The 19946-nt window shown below is 42.0% G+C and overlaps 1 protein-coding gene across 2 annotated transcripts in view; it reads right to left on the bottom strand.

Moving 5' to 3' along the window:
• The window catches only part of PPM1B (protein phosphatase, Mg2+/Mn2+ dependent 1B), a 143118-nt gene extending 125414 nt beyond the window's left edge, over positions 1-17704 (bottom strand). Inside the window, exon 1 of one of the 2 annotated variants that reach the window (XM_069234001.1) lies at positions 17562-17704. The gene's annotated coding sequence lies outside the window, so the exon portion shown is untranslated. The remainder of the gene's footprint in view (positions 1-17561) is intronic. The other variant, XM_069234000.1, reaches the window with a different exon arrangement.
• Positions 17705-19946: the final 2242 nt, after the last annotated feature.

The following is a 19946-nucleotide window of genomic DNA, read 5'->3' as shown; positions in this document are numbered from 1 at the left end:
TTATATTGATTACCCTCTCTGAAGGTCAGAGATTTCATCAGGGCAATTGCCAGTGAATGATATGCCTGTGGAGGACACCCAATGATAGGTAAATTAGTAAGAAACATTAATTTGTCGTTCCTGCTGCACTCCTCTACCCCCAAAATGATTCTGAATTGTGGAAGTTTATTTAGTGTTGAATATTTTTTACACGCTGGCAGGACAATAATCTCCTCTCCCAAAAGGAGATCAATTAAACAGAAAAGTAAATTGGCTTGAGGTCTTGTCACAAAGTTTCAGATGTCTGAACGCTGGACCTTTCAGGCAGGATTTTTATCCCAGACCAACATATATATATTTTTTATTCAGCCATCTTGGACAACCTCAGGGTGTTTATAACTGGGATACATTAAGGCCTAGGAGACGACTGAGGTATTCTCAGCCCCCCTTGTCCAACGGTTGCTGAGCTACATCAAGAAGCATTTCGGGCCAGTGTTGTCCCACATCACTGTAAGATAAGTATGTTGGATGACACAGAAGGTAGAGGTGGAAATGTCCACTTCTGGTGCTCAATCAGCATAGGCTCCCTTTGCACTTAAAGCCTTTGTGCTAAGTGGGCATTAAGAAGACACGAGAGCGATGGATGACGCCCGGGACATCTTGTTTGGGGTCAAGGGCAACAAGTTTTTATGTTTACTTTGTCCTTGGGACAAGTAGGCCCAACCCTCTGCAGCACAAACCCTTTGGCTGCCTGTTTACAGAGAGTGGAACTCTATACAGTTGAGGTAATGTATTTCCAAAAGATAATGCTGTTCGAACTTGTATTTATGGTTCATTATTTGAAAACCTTCATTATTAGGGTGAGTGCTGTAAATAAATGTTTTAAGGTCACACTTCACTAAAGACGTTGGTTCAAGTACAAATAAAAAAAACGCGTATACACATGTTTGAAAAGTTTAGGCTATGAGGCTAAGTATAATGCTCCCAGAATGCTCTCTAATTAGATGCAAATGAGGTGTCATTTAGTAAAATGTTTTGATGCATGCTAGTATTTCCCAAAAATATTTCTAATGGAAAATCAGTGTAACCATTTTCAACACGATTATGGGAAGCATGAAAATAAACAAACACTGACAAAGCCAACTGATCTGACATATCTTTATAAGTCTTTTAGTTTCATCAATGCGTGTCTTGTTTTGACATGGCTTTTGTAACACTTTATTGTTGTGGGAGCTACCAGGCCCTCAACATTGTAACAAACACTGGCAAAAAAAACCAAAAACGTTTTTGAACTCTAAAAGCACACGTTGCCACCAGTGGCATAACAAAGGCCCCGCAGCCTCCCTCCAGGGGACCCCTTCAGCACAGCACCTGCCCTGAGTGAGTCTGGAGAGGGGGCTCCTCCATGTTCTTTGCAAAGGGGCACCCTCCAGTTTCGTTACGTCACTGATTGCCACTGTAGTTCCTGACACTGAACAAAACTACTTTGTGTGCCAATATGCTCCTTGTGGAAGAGAAGAATGCGATCACTCACAGTAAAGCCAGCCGAAGAGAGAAATAGAAGTTTAATAAAAACAAAATGTCTTTAACACCAGACCTAATTAGGGACCAAGACCCACATGTAGGTAGCTTTTTGCATGTCGCAAACAGCGACTTTCCCTGTTTGCGACGTGCAAAAAGCACATTGCGATGCACAAACCCAGTTTTGCGATTCGCAATTAGGAAGGGGTGTTCCCTTCCTAATTGCGACTCGCAGTGCAATGTAGGATTGTTTTGCGAACGCGGGCGCAAACCAATTGCAGTTTGCACCCATTTCAAATGGGTGCTACCACTTTCACAAAAGGGAAGGGGTCCCCCTGGGACCCCTTCCCCATTGTGAATGTCACTGTAAAAAAAAATTCAGAGCAGGCAGTGGTCCGCAGGACCACTGCCTGCTCTGAAAAATGAAACAAAAACATTTCATTTTTCGTTTTTGTAATGCATCTCGTTTTCCTTTAAGGAAAACGGGGTACATTACAAAAAAAAAAAAAAAACTACTTTATTGAAAAGCAGTCACAGATATGGTGGTCTGCTGTCTCCAGCAGGCCACCATCCCTGTGAGGCCGCCATTCGCAAGGGGGTCGCAAATTGCGACCCACCTCATGATTATTCATGAGGTGTGCATTTGCGAAGCCCTTGCGAATCACAGATTGTGTCAGGGACACCATCCTACATTCGGATTTGCGACTCGCAATTTGCAGGTCGCAAATCTGAACCTACCTACATGTGGCCCCAAATTCTTAAAGAAAGTCACAAAAGTGCACCCATGGTATATGTCGTACCCCTATAAAATATTTGTGAACTGTATTTTAGCATGGGTAAATACGCATGTGTAGATTTGCTCATGTGAAAATCTATTGAGCATTTGCAAGTTCATTTTCCCTCCAGCCACTTTCTTCCCAACCCTGGAAGAAGTTCTAATTCTGCCATTGGCAGGAGTAAATGTCCAACCTTTCTTATTATGGGAAAATATTAGAGAGAAGCTGGTGAAGATCTTTAAAACATGCAGGTTAGTAGGTTTGCAGACTCAAAGGCATTCCAGCCCTGGAACTATTGCTTACTGCTTCCTCCAGCCCCAGTATGCAGATCTGCAGAAAGGTGGAAAAATAAGGAAATTGCTACAGTAGGGATTGAAACTGCAAGTATTCAAGCCCTACTATGGTAGTAGCCCTGGCATAATCAGAGAGGCTATTATCAGAGCTCTTGCATAATGAGATTGCCGCCATAATTTGGCGCCACACTACATGGCACCAAAGGGACAAGTAGATCTTTTTACAGGACAAGTAGATTTGAGAAGCAACCTGTCCAGTGGACAAGTAGATATTTTAATAAATTCCACACCCCTGGGATTGGTCCTCCCGTTTTCACCTTCAAGACGTTTTACCTTAAACCGGTTACTGAGTTACATCCTTGGCAGTTATCAAGCTTTAAATTTGAATAATAATCATCTACCATTGTGACAGCATATAACTTTTCCTGGCTATTGTGAAGAAGTTCCTGTTCTATTATGGAACTCGAGGCAAGGTTTATCCCACCCAGCAAGATCCTGGCTTGCCGCCCTTCCGATGCACAGGATTAAAGAAGCTTTAAGGTCTAAGTATACACTTGATAAGGACAGAGTCTTTCTGAACATTGAGCTGCAAAGCACATTTTTTTGTCTACCACCTCTATTTATATTAAACATGTTAAATGCAATGCTTTGTTTTTTGCAGTGCTGGACTAGAAACAAGATTAAGGATTAGAGTGGCTGCTCCACATAAAGAAAAGAGATGTGCTGCTTCTTTTTAAGGATTATGTACATAGATTACAACATTTGATTTGTTGCTGCTGATGTTTTTCTGTTACACAGATCAATGGGAGTTTAAGTTTGATTTTGTTCAAGGTATAACAGTAGTTATCTGAGTGATAAAGGGGGACCACCCAGAGCCCTAAAATGGCAAGCTACATCAGTGTATTGAAATGTTGGTGGTATGCAACACTCATTCTTACAGGTACGGCCCTCAGTTATATTAGAACTAAAAGTGAAGAAAGTCTCAAGTACTCTAGATTACAGGCGCTAATCACATTTATTAATCCAATGATAAATTGATTTACAGACACTGCATGTGAGAAATACTTTATTCTTTTCATAAAACTCTAATGGACATCTTCCTTTCTCAGTCTATAAAAACTGTTGGATTTCTTTGAATAATGGATCAGTCTCTTAGACTAGTAAATCAAACTACCAGAGTGTGAAAAAACAGAAGTATGATCTCATAACCTGTGCCATGTCTGTAATTGATTGATCATTGAATTGTGATTTTAGTTGTTAATCCAGGGTACTTTGCACTATTTAATTTGAATGTTAAACGTTACAGAGTTAATAAAGGAGAAAGGCAAATGCATAATCTCACCTCTGACTACTTAACAGAATGGAATATTTCCTTCCCAACAGTTAGAAAATTCGAAATTGTTGTTTCGAGCCTTTCATTAACAGAAATCAGATTATTATTTTTTTTTTTAAATCCCAGGATTACATTTTAATGCAGACTAAGCAGACAAATGTAGGTAAGCAAGAAAATGTAAAGATGATGTTATCTTCTAGGTCCAATGAGAAAAAACATTTCCCCTGCTACTGCACCGCATGCCTGAATTTTGTGAAGCTGAAAAAAGCTGTTCAATACAATTGTACCCGATTTATTAATGGGTCTGGTCTGGCAAACTTGGGGGAAAATGGTTTAGCCAGTCCTTAGCTGTCTAATCTTAAGCAGTTCCATGCAGGACGAAGAGGGAAATTGATGTTTTTTTCTATTTTAAGTCATATAGGAAATTCTGACTGCAGCAACAGCAAAATACACTGAAAGAACGTATGCCAGACTTTATATGAAAGTAGAACTTAGCAATAAACATGTGTTAAATTTGAGATATCAGCATATGCCATAACAATGTGTAGAAAGGACACTCTTAAAATCATTACATAGACTTAAAAAAAATGGAAAAGGGGCTCCAAGAATAACAATATATAATTCATTACAAATAAACAAGGAATATATCCAGACTAAATTATAAAGGATATTGTCATTCACACTTGCATTCTATACGACTTATTGATCTTAAAATTATCATTAAAAGCAGAACTGTTGCTCATCTTTTCTAAATAAATGTGTTTAAGAACACCTCTTAAGTTTACCTGTAGAAATTCATGCATTCCAGATGTAAGAGGACACTGCATGGTAGATGTCTTATTTGGTGGTGCTAAGGCATAAGAATGAAGCATCCTTGTGACTACTGACTTCATACAAGTTCAATACATGGCAGAGCCATGTCCTGCAGGCGTTCAGTGTTAAAGGCCAGGAAAACATAAAATGTATAATCAACTCAATATTCCCAGTGTCACAATCACAGTACTCACTGTTGGGTTCAATTTCCCCCCCATTTCCCTGTTTAAGATTTAGTAGGCAGAACACAGAGCCTGACCTTGATATAAGGTGCACATTGCACTTCAGGAAATATCTTGTTCAGGTACGGCTTAAAGCCAACATGGGTTGTACTCAAGGCATTTTTAGGCACCAGACTACCTTTCTTTGCATTATTATACATTTACTTAATCCAGTACAGCCAATATTCTTCTTTAGTTCTCTTGGACATGTCTAAGTTAATGCTGGAGGGCTTCTCCCAGAACGCATTAAGCTAGATCAGTTTCAATGTCCTTGTTATATACTTAAACCTTGGTATTGAAGTTCATCTGTCGGAGCACCTAATTCCCATCAGACATTTCAGATAGATACATGACTAGTAATTCCTTTGCAATCAAACCAGGTATAATACTGGCAATGGGGAAATTATATTACACAGAAAACAATCCTAGTTCCAATCACAAAATGGCCAGTGGGGTGTCCAGATCTAAACTGAAAACAGACTGTAAACAGTGATTTTCCATTCATATTGCTTGATAATTCGGCTTCTTAAGAGTCTGCAGCTTTACCTTTGAGGCAAAATGTGTAGAACAGGACAGGACTCAAGAAGTCTACTCGCGAGTCTGATTTTATTAGGGCAAGCTATTTTTAGGACCTACTGGTCCAGTCTGGCAAGCTGACAAAAAACAGGTGTTCTGTTTACTCAAAGTGAATGAGCAATAAAGATGTCTTTATATCTTGTCAAAGTAAAAAAAAAAAAAAATCTTTATTCGGTTTACAACATATACAGATTCATACAAACAGTTATAAGATCATAAATAATTAAAATCCAAATCAAGCCATTAACAACCATCTTCAAAAGTACAGCATCTATAAAATGCCAGTATCTTCTAACCAAAGGTTACGGGCACGACTCAGCAAAATATTGGACCCTGCTTTCTTCCTAGATTTATCAACCCTCCTTTGAATTCCTACAGTTTACTGAAGATTTGAGAAAGGAACGTACACTAAGAACACATTCACGAGTTGTAAATACAGTAAAGCTTCTCTACATTTCATAATGCAGAAGTCCTTTAGCAAAGGTTTAAGAAATTTGATAAAAATATTTATAAGATTTCCAAAAAAGAAGGGAATGCTGCAATGACCGAGAAGTCGTCCCATCACAAGGCCAGGCAGGCAAACTGGATTTTCATTGATGGGAATCCCCATAAAAACAATCTCCACACTGTGCCCTTTCTAAAGTGAAAAAGGAGCGTTTTTTCCATTTTTGTTAGCTCCAAGGAGATACACAACACGGTCTGGAGATGCCAATGTGATAAAATAAACCTTCACAATCATTTTAGTATGCTCCCGGTCCAGACGCTGATTTAGACTGAACTCCCTGAAGCTGTTCTTCGCTAGCAATTTGTCTGATTTTAATTTGTCTGAAGGGAGCAGTGCTTAAAAAACGTTTGGGAAAACCTAGATCGTTAAATGACCTGCCCATATAATTCAGCTAGGGAAAAGAAAAACATCTGTTGAGTTCTAAACAGTCTAGTAATACTTCCCTATTAAAAATGGCCTTGGTATTAGTCTATATGCTAACCAACTAAAGTAGTGGGGTCACTCTGAATATAACGGAAATATACTGCAAATGTAATTCGGAATGTAAAATAAGACATGAACTCGAGGGCTGGAGGTTATGAAGTCACCTACAGATATGTTTTTTTTCTATCTATAGAACCGCTGGATTTTGGTGGCCGCCGATCCCAGCATTGTACACGGCCGCAGAGATACACTGGTGATTATAAATTTTTGCAAAAGGTGCAATGGAGCCCTGAAGAGTTGTGTGTCAGATATAGGATGGCCCCGGCTGCCCTACTTAGCTTCATACATGAAACATTAAGCTGGGGCTGCCTGGAGCCACCAGAGTAAAAAAGTAATCACAAAATAATTACAATTGTTCACACTACTCATAGAACTTTCCTCAACTGATAAGGAGGCCAAGGCATCATTGGTGTACAATAATGCTGGGACTAAGCGATTTTCAATGTTGGGTACGTTGGCTGCGACAACTCCTATATGGGAACATAACAAGTTAACCCATAAGACGAACAGAGGGCGTCCCAGAACGCACCCCTGCTGGAACCCCACAACTAAATGGAAAGTGTCTGAGGTTTCCCTGGCGGGCTTTATCTCACCTTAGCTGATAAACTTTCATGCAAAATGTGCAGTGGTGACCTCCACGTCAATATCCAACAGCATCAACCAGAGATTAGTCCTGTTGACAGAGTCAAAAGCTGTGAACATGTCCATGAAACTTAGTAGACAGTGGGCCTTGTCCAGCTATTGCGTATTTACCCAGGATTAGTTTAGGCATTGCTCAACGGTACCGAGCCCATGTCGGAAGCCATACTGATTGGGGATAAAATATTGCTCTGGCTAGACCAATTTCTTAAGCATTTAAAAAGTACTCTGCTGAAGATTTTTACTGTGCTGTGAGAAATACGGGGCGATAGCAATTTCACACATTCCGATCCCCTTTCTTAAACATGGGGACGATAAATCAACGGCACCCAAGACCAAGGAATTTTAGAGCTAAGAGTTTTTACATAAATTGGTGAGCAAGGGGACCCAGAGAGCTTTGTTACTTTTAATGTGATCAATGTGGAGCCTTCCTACGCAGACTTTGATTTATTGCATACACAATCTCACGTATGGAGAGTTGCAAAGGGGTGGAGTTACACAGTCTAGCACGTAATAAATTTGATAATATCTTGTTGTCCCCCTACTGGATACATAGTGTTAAAATGGGTTACCCAGGCCGGGCCAGCTATACAACAGGATAATAAAGGATTAGGTGAGGCATCTCTCTGTTGAACGTAGTTAACTGTGCTCCAAAATACTTTGGTCACTAGCCAGTTGCTTCTAGTTCAAGTTGTTGCCACTCTTTGCTAAGAACTTTTTGCTGTCCCAGATGGTTTGCCTATAACTTCTCCTTGCCTCTTCAACTACTTTGACATCCCCAGGGGTTGGTCCGAGGGATCTTCATAATTGGCAGTTATCCCCCAAAACAGGTTCCATCAAACCGGTGTGGGTATTTTGAAACCGGTTTAATAGGCTTCATTAAATGATTCCTAATACTTATGCACAGGGAGCTAGACTGAGGGTGGAGTACTTCCCCACTCTCTTCCGCTAGGCAACCCAAGAACAGCAGAAGGAATTTAGCCACTATGGTATTAAGAGTGACCTTGGGTTCTTTAAGGAACCAGATTAATCTTGTGCCATCTTGTGAATGTTGGGAAATCCTAATTAAAACCTGGGGGTTAACCTTACGGACTGGAAAGTGTCTGACTGCCGTCAGTGTGTTATGACGCCCCTTCCCCGATCACTGTGCACCCTGAAAAACATGGGAGAACATTCCTAGAGACAAAAATATAATCAATAATGGCACCACGACTGATACCTCTATAAGAAGGTAGGGCACGGTCATCTCCACTAAGATTAGAGACCAAATCTACCAAATCATGCTCCTCTAGGTAATACCCCAACACAACACCCCTCTTTTCACTGAGGACCTCCCAATTATCAAAGCCCTTAATTTGCAGCTCCTCCGAACAAAGGTAAATTTAGCATTCAAATCTCAGACAATTATTTGGGGGGTGCTGCGACTTTGTCCAAGGATACAGTCGAATTGCTTAAGAAACAAAATCGTTCTCTAAAATAAACACAAGCAGAATGAAAAATCATTATTATAAAAATCAAATAAAACTGAAATTGACTCAAATTGTCCTTAACAAACTTGAAAGGAGACCCTACCAGAATCTAGCAGAGACACTTTTAGGTTGAGATTCAATTTACACCAAATCGAGAAACCTCCCCCCTGGCTCTCCCAGGCACAGCAGGTTTGGGATAACATACAAAACCTTCACATTTAGTGGGAAGGATAGCCCCTGTCTTGTGGAAAGCAAACATTTCATACTCTCTAATCCATTACAAAATTGAGCCTGTCTGGGGAGGATACCCTGCAACAGTTCTCTAGTAGGGCTCTTGATTTATCCCCCACCCGGCTGTGCTTCACAATTTCTAACCGCCCTGTCTGACGCCATACCCACCTATGCACTTCGTTATACTAACTTTTTAATTTTGGGTGACCTCAACTTACATTTCAAGAACACCAATTGCCACTTGGTCACCTCACTCAGGGAGAATCTTAAAGCCTTTCAATTCAATCAATTGATTCACACTCCTACTCATAAGCAGGGTCATACTTCGGACCCTTTATTTTCAAATTCCTCCCAGGTGAGTACGGCTCTGCAGAGACCTGTGGCTTGGTCAGACCATTTTTTGCTTCTTTTCCAGGTCACTTTACCTTCCTGATCCCTTACACCAGTAGGTAGTCAGTTCCAACTAAGGTGGAAGTGGTCCAGCACCTCAATACAGCAAACTGACAAGTAAAGAACTGGATTAGCAGTGCGCTGCGGACCACCTGCAAAACCACTTGAACCCAACCATCAGCAAAGCGGTTAAATGATGAGTTCTGCCTGCTAATTAAAAAAAAAAATAACCTGCAAGCGCCTAGAACGTCAATGGTGTAAAGAATACAAAGACACAGCAAAGTCCAACTACAAGCAGATCAGGCTGGTACGTAGTCAATTTTATGCTCTTAAGATTGAGCATGCACAAAATTCATCCTGTGAACCGTTTCAGACAGTGAAATCTTTGTCTTCCATGGAACGTGTCTCCCCGGCTACAGTGCCTTTGGTGTTGAAATATAATAAAATTGCTGATTTTTTTTTCCAATAAAGTTTCTAAAATATATTAGTTCTTCCCTTAGAAGCCAGAGAAATGTTCAACCCCACTCTTTGGCCAAAACAGGCTCCCCACGTGATCCAGCCCTTCCAGAGATCCTGGAGCGAGGACTGGAGACTATTTTACCTAATCTATGCAACCTACTTAACCAGTCATTTAATACAGGTCAACTCCCTCAGAAATGTAAACATGCAATACTACTTCCTCTGCTGAAAAAGCCCAAACTGGGCGCAGACAAACAAAATATTTTTAGACCTATCTCTCTGCTCCCTTTCTTTTTTAAGGTGGTGAAAAATAAGTCAACCAACAGCTGACAAAATATATTGAGACTAAGGACCTGCTACATGAGACTCAATCAGGGTTCAGCCTCCAGTATAGTATTGAATCTGCACTGTTGCCTGCGTCGGAATCACTGAGACTCATTGCAAACGAAGGCAAAACTGCAGCATTGATCATGCTGGATTTGAGCATGGCCTTCGACACAGTTTCCCATGGTCTCGTAGTTAAACTGTTGTCGTCCTACGGGGTCGCAAACCTGGTCTTAAAGTGGATGACCCGTTTTCTTCAGAACCACACTTATCAGGTAGTACAACGGCATGTTCCTCACCCTCCAACAGGGGTCCCAAAAGGCTCTACACTGAGCCCAACACTTTCTAACTAGTATATGTGTCCTTTAGCTGACGTGGCTGAACGCCATGGCATAAAAATAGTGTCAAATGCCGATGACACTCAACTTATTATCACCCTGACACAGGACAATGGGCTCTCCACAACTGGCTTTTGAACATGTCTGGCAGAATGGATGGACCAGATCTGCCTTAGACGGAAATCAGAGAAAACTGATGTACTAATTGTGGGGAAACAGCCATCCATCTGGCCATCCACAGCATGGCGGCCAGGTGTTTTAGGCTCAGTGCCAACTCCAAAACCAAAAATAAAGAACCTAGGAATCTGGTTTCACAGCAATCTTATGATTGACAACCACATAGTCAAACTAGCAGGGGAATGTTTTGGCATACTGAAAATGCTACCACGATCTTTGATCTCCTTACAGAAGCAGCCAGGAAACCGGTAAACCAAGCACTCCTGGCCTCCAGATTAGACTACTGTAACGTACTCTATCTGGGTGCTACCCAAGGTATATTGAAGATGTCCCAGAGAGTACAAAATGCAGGAGCCCAGCTGCTCCTGAATATCCCTGGATGCTCTTCTCTGGGACCATGCTTACAAAACTGCACTGGCTCCTGATTAATAAAAGAGTGGCATGCAAAGCCCCCTCTTTCTGCCATAAATCCTGAACACCAAAAGCTCCGGCTACTTTCATACTCTGATTAAGCCCTACAGTCCTAATAGGTTCCTCAGATCTTACGAAGCCAGGCAGGTGGCTGTGCAAAGGGTGGAAAGAGCTCAGGGCTTTAAATTAAAAAAAAGAAGGAAAAAAAAAAAAAAAAAAAGGAAGAGGAGGAGGAGGAGAAGCACCACAAAAATAGAGCTCCCTCTGAAATCTTCACACAAGTCACAAAACAAAAGTCTCTGCACCAGCTGCTGGGATCAGAAAATAACAATGACACAGTCACCCTTGGTTTGCACAAGGCCTTGGCCAATGCAACCAACCCTCCTGAACATCAAGATTTTATTAGACAGGAGGAGTGGAAAATCCCTAAGGCGGGCAAACCAGCCTAAGACCTTGTTAGACAAGTCCTCGTAAGACTCAACCTGGTATTCACGTAAAGGGGGCTGGGGGTAGTCCAAGCGCACACAAACAGACAGGCTGTGGATAGGAGGTCGATATGCAAATGATTCAGAAAGCCAGGACAAGTTGTCTCTAAACTAGGCCTGATCTGCTGCTCAAGGAGTCATGCCTGCCCAACTTTCAATGGATGGTTACTAAGCTGGTGTTTGTCAGGGATGCTGGTTATGGTGGGACCTGCCCCCATAAGGTAAGATAATATTCCCATGCCCCATCTGTGCTTGCCAGGCTACCCAGGTTGGATCAAGATTCCAATGAACCATGTATATCAGTAAGAAGAGCAACCTCAGGGCTCGCCCGGGCGCGTCCTGAGCCTGCGGGTCTCCCGTGGTGTTTTCAGGTGAGCAAGTCCCTCCTTTGGGCACCCTGGGTCAAAGTTGCTTCTGGTCTAGGCAGCCCTCACAGCAGGTCTCTAGCATCCTGTGGGTCTTGCCACAGAGTTTGCAGTTGAGCAAGCCCCTCCTTAGGGCTCCCTGGGAAAAGTAGCTTCTGAGCTATGCAATCCTCAGCCTACAATAGCATGTCTCTCGCATCTAGTCACATCTGCTCTGCATTCAAAGATAGGTGCAATGCCAGCTTATGTCTTCATGCAATTTGCTGCTTATTTTAACTGGTGTCATTTTTTTTCTGCGACAGCAGAGCTGGAGATTATTATTATTATTTTTTTTTAAAGAGGACTATCTGACAATTGTGCTGTATGAGTGTGAAATGAAAGGTTCTAGGACGTTAGGATTTTTTTCCAATACACATTTAATTAGCTTATAAATAAAATGAACACATTTTAAAATATATTTCAGTAGTGAGGAAAAAAAAAATGTGTAATATTTGTGGTGGAAGCAAAGATTGTAATAGAATGGAAAGAAATCTGAACACTTTACCTGGTGATGTGGAAATTATATATATTTTTGTTGCAACCCAAATCCCACACATTGTTTTTTAAATACACTAAATAGTTTTATCAGTAAAACTGCATGTCAGTGGGAAAGTCTGGGGCCTTTTCAATGGAAAATGATTGTAAATGACAGTGCTACCTCATGTTAAGTGAGAGTTTTTAAAAATAAACAAAAATATTCCTGCCCCACCAAGATTACATTGCCATTAGTGAACTAAGCGGCAAGTAAAGACTCATATGTACACTATATGTGGCCTAGATTTTTATTACACATGGAGCAAAATATTAGTATATCAAATCGATCAAAAGTGTATTTTATACAGTAGCCATGCGTAACTCATATTTAAAAGGGCCCTCATACGTTGTAATGAGAAGGCAACTAAGTGAAATTACAATTTTGTCTAGGATCACATTGTGTCTCAAGAGCATTACAGTTAGGTTGAATATAATATTCAAGTTACTAGACCTGGAGGTCTGGTAAAAAAAAAAAAAAAAAAAAAAAATCGAAGCTGGGTGGAGACAGAGATCCTCCCCTCGCCCCCTCAATTTTCTTACATCTCAAAGTAGCAGCAAGAGTTTACCTAAATGATAGTCTTTTCTCTGTCCTGGGACTATTTTAATTTACAATCAAAACAGATACTAAGACAGTCAAACATGGTGACCTATTTGAGGGTGCTTGTCAGTAGCAAAGGAGCATTTGAATTGGCAGTCAGCTTTGGCTTCGTAGTTGTGGTCTCTGACATTCATTTTTAATTGCTTCTTTTTACAATAATCTGTGATGCCTGTAATCAGTGCATGCATGGAACATTTGGTGAGAGTAAGAAGGGCTGCTTCTTCTGCAGGTGATAAAGATTCGATCCCTCAAGATATCCAACAGTATCATTCACAACGGATGATACAAGCAGGGAGGGTAAGATGCACCTTTGGTAGTCAACCGAAGAAATAGGAAAACTTTCTGTGCTCTCCCACTGATTCCATACTTGCCTGGGAAGCACTGTCTGTATGAAAACATTTCAATGCATTTAATAAAGGCTGTGGAACTCCTTGCTGCTGTGATGCATCCCTAAATTGTCCCCGCTGACCAAATTGATGGCAAACTATGTCAACAAAGCTCACAAACGATGACATGGCACGGATGTGTACATATTTCAAGGCGATCAAATAAAGTTGCATGGTCTATTTCATCAAACCAATTCAGTTGTGGAATCCAGTCTGGCTATCTGTGAGGAAGGACTCCGATTCAACCCAGTCTTGGAGATAATTATGCAACGCATGCCTAAATAAATTCCTACCCAGTATAGTAATTATATTAGTCAATAATTCAAAGAACTATAACAGGCACCCTTCTTGTGTGAACTGCAGAACTGCAGCTATACGTCAAGATCTATGGGTATTGTCATTGTCACTGCTGTATTAAATACCTTAGTATGGTGTAATAAAGTCAGGACCAGGGACTTTATTTGATTTTTGCCAAGAAATGACTGACTCTACTGTATCATTAATCTCCAGGGCACTACTACCAGGGAGCTGCTGCTGGGAAGCTTTTACTTTCTCAAAAGAATGTTATTTTTACTTGTAGGAGCAGTGTAAAGCCGTTAGGAATGTTTAAGCCAATCCTTCAGGCTTATATTAATTTCTTCCATGTCTGATGGAAATAAACATTTTGTGAAATAAATGCTTGCCATGCTACATCTACTTTTAATTTAACCCACAGATCTTTCAGGTAACTACTGTCAAGGAAGTGTCATTACCAGCTGCCTGTCTTATGAATGCTTTGTTCTTGTTGGTATATAATAGGTCCTGTAGTGAAACCGTATGTCTCCTCCCTGAACCATAGAAGTTTAAGTTGAGGATGAATCAGCAAATACAGATAGTAACCAAGATCAGAGATATCCAGTTGTTTGTAGTGCATAGGTATGCTTATCTTTTTCCTGTTTAGTCCAGTCACTCTTCTTCCCTGTCTCCGTTTTAGTTCCCACTAACTGCTTAGCATCTACTACAAGCTTATTGGGTAGCCTGAAATTTCTTATAGGTCAGGAGCTGGTTGTTCCTGTACCAAGGGCACATGTCGGTAAAGCCTTGGGCCTAACACAAACTTTCCTAGTGCTTAAGGGACCACATCAATACACATTAGTCATAGCTGGTCAGCATTATCAATAACAATTCTCGCTACATAAGGGATGTGGAATTCCTATTGCCCGACAAACAGGACAGATTGTTTGGGGTCAAGGGCAACCGGTTTTCATGTTTATTTTGTTCTTGGGCCAAGTAGGTCCAACCCTCTGCAGCACAAACCCTTTGGCTGCCGGTTTACAGAGAATGGAACTGTCTGCAGTTAAGGTAATGTGTGTGTCCATATGTTAAAGCTGTTCAAACTTGTATTTATGGTTCATTAATGGAAAGCCTTCATTATCAGGGTGAAGTCTGTAAATAAATGTTTTAAGGTCATACTGCACTACTGACAGTGGTGCCATTAAATAAAAATAAAAAAAAGTGTACACACGTTTGAAATGTTTAACAATGAGGCTAAGTATAATGCTTTGATTAGATGCAAATGTTTGCAGAAACTTGTAAGCAAGAGCAATGATTCTTTGTTTTCAAAATAAAATGTTCAGAAAAAAATGCAAGTAGGAAAAAAAAATTTTTTTGCTACTATGAAATTTTAGGTGCTATTTCTTTGAAGCATCATTTAGTAAAATGAGTTGATGCATGCTAGTATTTCCTAAAAAATAGTCCTAATGGGAAATCAGTGTAGCTATTTTCAACAAGAATATGGGAAGCGTGAAAACAAGCACTGGCAAAGCCAACCGATCCGACATTTTTTATGAGTGTTTTGGTAATGCGCGTCTTGTTTTGACATGGTATTTGTAACCCTTTATTGTTGTGTGAACTGCCAGCTCCTCACCATTGTAACAAACACTGGCAAAAAAAAAAGTATTTGGTCTCAAAAAGCACACATTGCCACCAGGGGAGTAACAAAGGCCCAACAAGTTGGAAGGGTGAGATGTCCATGGTTTGGAATGGACTACTCACATGAGGCACAGAGTCAGTACTGTTTCGCATTAGCATTTAGACCTCTGTCTAAAGTAATATAGTGAGAGAAAAAACAAAATGATGGAATGGAGGGGGGTGAGAAATTTACTTTTGCATACCTACATGAAATTACAGCAAAATGACAAGAAATGCAAATCTGTCATTTAGTGCTGTATTTTTTGCATCCTTGCGTCAATTACCAAGGTGAGGAAGTATTTAAATAAGAACACTGCGAACAGCCACCTATGTTCTGTTGTTTCTGTGCTTTCACTGAACATTATTGTGAATTGCACCACTCACTGCTTATTTTACAGTGAATGGAGAATAATTACGCAAAGTGGGGTAATAGTGTAATTTCTATGGGCGAATGCAAAGCCCTCCGTCCCATTATGGAATCTCTCTTTGGGCTTTCAACCACGTCCATGTCACGTCAGTCACTTACAATGGTTCGTGGGCTTGCCTTTTAAAATCAGCTTGCTTTTATTTGTGGAAGGCATGCATACGTCATGCCTTTTCCGGTGTTTAGCCCACCTACACAACACCGGTAAACTACTAAAAACATATGAGGCTCGATGTCTTCAGCATGGTGTCCAGACTACTTTATCTGTTTATATTCCAAGCAGCGCGATTACGCTGCATTTCACACAGTGTGATCGCGCTGCGTTTTTTATTCTTCACAACACTAATAGCTCTAACTCAAGCAAAGGCGAGACCCGCTGCATTGAAAATGCTTGTTTAAATTAAGTGCAACAACATTAACATGATATTCCAGAAATTACATCGACTTATTATAAAATTTCACCCAGGCCTACTACTGCAAGCAATTACCAGACAAGCAATTAGATGATTTCCAAACATTAACCAATTCTTTTTTGGATATCCGATTGCCAGTAACATGACTGGAAACTTGATACTGATGCAGCTCTCCAAGATTAGTACTGCAAAAGTTTGTGAATTCCAAAAGATAGTAAATTTGTACCTGCTCAATAAATACTTCTATGGGTATAGATTTTCAACCAAGTTACTATATATGTTCAAGTTTACAGAGTGAACAAAAATGAAGTTAAAACCTCTCAATGAAACGAGAGCAAGAAAAATCAACAGACAAAAGAAATAGGTGTCTACTTTTTTGCACACAAAGCTGATATTCAGAGTCAAGACAGCAAGAGGACTGTATTCAGAGGCTACGATAGGATGACAACACTGGTGCCAACGTCAGTGTGGTTCTGTATCTCGAACCATAGCATACTTCAGCTACCGACAGCGCAACAAAAGCCTGTACTCCTTTCATTTCAGGGAGCTCAGTTGGCTACTGGTACCCCAAAGTGTGATTACACGAGGGTTGCACGGAAGATGCGGTGTGCGCCCGCGGGGGAGAAGCAAGTTGGTAACAAAAGGCACAGCATTGGCTAATAGTAACATTTCACACAAGCGGCGAAAAATGTCGCACTCCTGTTCAGTTGCAATTCTTCCTAATGTTTACTCAATATGATGTGGCCCAGAATCCGCCAATAATTTTGTGAATATGGCTTACATAGACAACCACCACATACAGTGCTAAATACCGACCAGAACACAAAAAGGTGACCAAGCACGTGTAGAAGTGTGGATGTAGGGACAGGGCCGTACAAATAAGATTCTTGCTTTGCGGAATAAAGAACGTAGCCATCCGTATACAGGCAAACACATTGAAGAGAGGTATCCAACCTCTGGTGTGTGTATTTATAAAGGACCTGTCAATTTGCATTGTACTGATCAATTTGAAAACCAAGGTGAAATCAGATGTTGGCAGTCAATCTACTGGCGTGAATGGAAATGAAGCACTCTGGGAGGGGTGAATGAAAGGTCTTTAAGGGGAAGCCACTGCCCTATACGTTGATACCGTGCTTGCTGACTAGGAGAACATCGGTGTGAGGCATGACAGACCTCAAGTGACATTAAGCTGAAGGATAAAACAAGGGTCCCGGCCTGAGAGGAGCTGACTCGTCACATATTAAAGTTCATCTGAGGCCTAAGACAATGATACTCGCACTGAGAGGCACCAGCAGGAAACAGCGCTGCTTCACCGGGCCCAATATGTTAGAAGCAGGGTGACAGCGAGGACAACGATTGAGTGGGCCCCTCCCCTGGGGTGGGGGGACAAATACCCCTTGGTCCCTGAGCGCCAGGGACTCTAGCTCACCTGTGGCTCGTGGCGGCTCACTAGCGCAGTGGGCCTGGCAGCAGGCGGCGCTCCGCTCACACGGGGGCTGCGGGGTCGGCGGTCGCGACTAGTTCCCATCACAGGAAACGACCTAGCGACGACGCTATCACGTGACACGTACGTAACCGCCAAGGATAACGCAGGCGCGCTGACCCCATTCTCGGACCCTCCCCTTTCTGTCTATTCAATGATGTCATGCAGCCTTCGAGGTTCAGTTGGAGAAACCCGGGCGGAAGGGCGGGCTACAGAAGCACACAACCATAGAGCGGTGATAAAAGCTAGAATGTAGGCTTGGTACAACGACCTCTACTGCTGGGTCCAAAGATTACGTCCGGGATTTATCCGCTTGTCGTGTGATGCAATGCAAGCGCGTTCCTGTCAGTCCCGGGTACAGGCGGTGACGTGCTCACCTGAGACGCGTACCAAATTTCAATGTAGTGGCATGTTTCAGTTGTACCGAGGCTTAGTTAAGTGATAGGGAAGCCAAGGAGAAGGTTAGGGGTATATTCCAAGGCCATACTTAAGTGAGGCAGTGATTTAGCAGCGAAAACTAAAGCTGTTGGGTGTCTGTGGATAGAAATGAGTTGGGAGTTAATAACCCTAGTTTTGTTTGTTAGGAGAACTCAAGGGGACCAAGTAGAGGCTCACTGTAGTAGCAGATGCATACTTCTTTCTGGTTATAGCTCTCCTTAATTCATGTCTCTGTCATTTCTCATATGTCATCTTTGTTCTATAGAACATCTGGTGAGTTCTTAGAACTGTGGGAGTTCTATATGCTGTAGTCCTTGGAGCTGGTCGGATGTCCCTTCTGTCGTGGGTTTGCTGCCTTAAAGAATAATAAAAGATCCCCTTTATTTTCCTTACTGTGCCTTACTGGATGCTGTCTGTTGACCCAGCTCTACTTACACAGACTTAATTGGGTACTAGATGTGGGGTAGAGTCTTCTTCAAGGTGCTGTTTCTGGTTTGAACTGCCACCCCACCAACTAATAGGTGGCTACGTTGCTGACAGGAAGGCCAAAGAACCTCTGAAGAACCTCCTGTCCAACAGGACACATCATGTGGTGAGGTTGGAGACTTTGACATTTTTTACTTCAGGGCAGAATTCTGTGTCAGAACCGGAGGCTCACACATGCCTGCTCACTTCTGCCTCACTTCTTCCGAATGCGGCGGTGGAGGCTCAGACAGCGTCGAGCAATGTGCTTCCCCGTTCTGAGCAGATTGTGGTTCATTTCTGCAAATATACTTACCATTTTCTATAAAGATGTCCTCTTCTGTGCTCATATGTTGCCCCCCATGCCCTGAGGCATCAGAGATTGCCCAGGGTTGTAAAGTTGGCATAGGCATTGCTTAGAGTGTGGTTGCAGGTGCTTCCCTCCACCTTTTAATGATTGATCTGCGCCTGCTGGGGTTGCACTCACCCTTGCATACTAGCTAGTTAGCTATTGCAGTGTGACTAGTATGTGCCTGCACATAGCTTGTTCACCATAGCTCAGTATGACCCCTATGAAGAAGATATAAGGGAATATCAGGAGTCATCTTTCTCCTTCAAGAAGAACCTTATAGAAGCGTTGGACAACAACTTCAACTCTCAGCGAATAAGGCTTTGGCCAAAGCCCTTGGTCCCCTGACCTCCCACCTCAAGGGATTTGCTCGCCAGCAAGGTTGGCTTCTGCCTCTCACTTCCTCTGAGGAGCCGGCGACCCAGCCTCGTAAGCATCCAGAAGGAAAATCAGAGGCAAAAAGATTGCATTCTGATGCATTTGAGCAGCTGTCTGCAGCAGTTGTGGAGGAGCATGGGTATAGTCATTCCCAATCCTAAGCACTCTACTCCAACGAGTCATTCAGGCACTCTGTGCCTGCGGGCTCTGATTAGTCCCAGGTTTCCTCTGACAGTGACTAGAAGGAGGTCCCTTGACCCAGCAAGAAAAGACATTCTCCACAAGGATTGGATCCAATGACAGAGTCCGCCTAAGGTACTGACTTTTGATTCAGTGGAGATTGTACGCCGTCACTCCACCAGTTGGACCTCCCTCCCGAGGTGGCAAACTATGTCCAATCCCATCTCTGATAGGGCATTGATGAGGAGGTCAGGGCAAGGCTTAGATCCAAGTGCCCCAGACCATATCTGGCTGGCGAGTTCTCAGATATGTCCAAAGTGGACCCCCCATGGTCAAGTTAGTGAAAAAATGGGCTAAGGACCACAAGAAAGGGCTGGATAGAGTTTGGCAATCCTGTCAAGACAAATTAGTAGACCTCTCAGGCCCCATTACAAAAAGTCTGGAATTGGGCTTCAAGTCCAAAGAATCCAAGATAGCGGTTGACCCAGACATTTTGATTGGATGGACACAACGTGCTTCAACCG

The sequence above is a fragment of the Pleurodeles waltl genome, chromosome 5, assembly GCF_031143425.1.
Source record: "Pleurodeles waltl isolate 20211129_DDA chromosome 5, aPleWal1.hap1.20221129, whole genome shotgun sequence".
Classification (NCBI taxonomy): domain Eukaryota; kingdom Metazoa; phylum Chordata; class Amphibia; order Caudata; family Salamandridae; genus Pleurodeles; species Pleurodeles waltl.
The sequence above is the reverse complement of the archived record's forward strand: the minus strand, read 5'-3'. Positions and strand labels throughout refer to the sequence as shown.